Source organism: Arachis stenosperma, chromosome 3 (genome assembly GCF_014773155.1).
Source record: "Arachis stenosperma cultivar V10309 chromosome 3, arast.V10309.gnm1.PFL2, whole genome shotgun sequence".
Taxonomy (NCBI): Eukaryota; Viridiplantae; Streptophyta; class Magnoliopsida; order Fabales; family Fabaceae; genus Arachis; species Arachis stenosperma.
In genome coordinates this window covers 38,310,377-38,312,383 of record NC_080379.1, presented here as the reverse complement: position 1 = coordinate 38,312,383, position 2,007 = coordinate 38,310,377, and the positions used below count along the sequence as shown (strand labels likewise).

The 2,007-nt window shown below is 42.5% G+C and overlaps 1 non-coding gene across 1 annotated transcript; it reads right to left on the bottom strand.

Moving 5' to 3' along the window:
* Positions 1-1,903: 1,903 nt before the first annotated feature.
* LOC130971768 (small nucleolar RNA R71) lies at positions 1,904-2,007 on the bottom strand. Its single transcript, XR_009082978.1, has one exon. It is a non-coding gene; the product is annotated as a small nucleolar RNA R71 (small nucleolar RNA).

Genomic DNA, 2,007 nt, shown 5'->3' with positions numbered 1-2,007 from the left:
AGCTGTTACCATGCTGGGAACCTCTGGTTCTCACCCATGCGGATTTTGTGGTTTTCAGATGCAGGACGTGAGGTGTCCCGCTGATGCATGCTGGAGACTTCTATGTTGCGAAGATCCTTTGTTCTCGGGGCTATGTTTTGGTTTATATATCTTGCTTAGATACTTTTCTCTCCATTAAATAATACAAACTGTGATGACTCCTCTTATGGGAGATTTTGGAGAATAGGTTTTATGTATTTGTGTCCCTTTGGGTTTCCTTTGGGGTTTTCCTTATTTTATCATATGTATATATTGTTATGCTCGGACCGGTTATCTTCGCAGCCGGATCTTGAGTCTTGATATTCCTGTTTTTGACACTCCTTTGTATATATATAATCTCGCGTTGGTTTATCCTTGTTCGTTACGTTATCGATCAGAGTGATGCGCTTTTGAGTTGCGGTTTTTGTTTACCCCTTTTTCTACAAAGGCTCCTAGTTATAATCAATCATTCATACTACTATACGTACTAAATTTTTATTTTAGAGGTCGTAATACCTTGCCATCTCTGAATTATGACTTAAGCATAAGACTCTGTATGGTAGGGTGTTACATTATGGTATCAGAGCCTGGTTTGTTCCTGTAGAGCCTGAGGGATGGACTGATTATGCTTCTGTGCATTCTCTGTGTGTGTGTTATGTGCTATTAGTATATCTGCTTGATATAATTGGCATAAACGTTCATGAGCATGCATTTGGGACTTTGAAGTACTAGACTTCCGATATTGAGACTGATCAACTTAATATCGATTGTTTGGTATGTATAGGAACCAGATGGCGCCTCGTGGACGCGGTAGAGGTAGTGCGAGAGGTCGTACGAATGCTCGTGCACCGGAGAATAACCCTAATGACCCGGTGAACTTTATGGCTGCGTTGGAGAACATGGCTGCTGCTATGCAAGCCACTGCTGAGGCTCTTGGTCAACAGATGAACAACCATGGTAATGATGGAGGTGGAGTTCAGGGCCCGATGACCTTGGCAAACTTTTTGAAGGTTAATCCGCCTAAGTTCAAGGGAACTACTAGCCCGACTGAGGCTGATACATGGTTTCAGGCTATAGAGCGAGCATTACAAGCACAAGTGGTACATGAAGGACAGCGTGTCGAGTTTGCCACTTATATGCTCACCGGTGAGGCGTCGCATTGGTGGCAAGGCATCCGACGTCTTCTGCAGCAGGGTGATGACTATATCACCTGGAATGTCTTTCAAGAAGAGTTCTATAGGAAGTACTTTCCGACTTCTGCTAGGACGGCTAAGGAACTTGAATTGTTACAACTGAAGCAGGGTACCATGTCCATATCAGAGTATACTGACAAGTTTGAGGAGCTGTTCATATGAGCAGGAACAGGGAAAAAGGCACTCTTGTTGAAATTGATCCTGAACCTGAAAGGACTCTAAAAAGGAAACTAAGAGAAACTAAATTACAACAATCCAGAAACAACCTTTCAGAAATTTTCGAACAAGAGAAGGAGATGGCAGCCGAAAATAATAATACTGCAAGGAGAATGCTTGGTGACTTCACAAAGCCAACGTCCAAGTTTGATGGAAGAAGCATCTCCATTCCTGCCATTGGAGCCAATAATTTTGAGCTTAAGCCTCAACTAGTTGCTTTAATGCAACAAAACTGCAAGTTTTATGGACTTCCATCTGAAGATCCTTATCAGTTTTTAACTGAGTTCTTGCAGATCTGTGAGACTGTAAAGATGAATGGAGTTGATCCTGAAGTCTACAGACTCATGCTTTTCCCTTTTGCTGTAAGAGACAGAGCTAGAATATGGTTGGATTCACAACCTAAGGATAGCCTGGACTCCTGGGATAAGCTGGTCACTGCCTTCTTGGATAAATTCTTTCCTCCTCAAAAGCTGAGCAAGCTGAGAGTGGATGTTCAAACTTTCAAACAAAAAGATGGTGAATCCCTCTATGAAGCTTGGGAAAGATACAAGCAGCTGACCAAAAGATGTCCATCTGACAT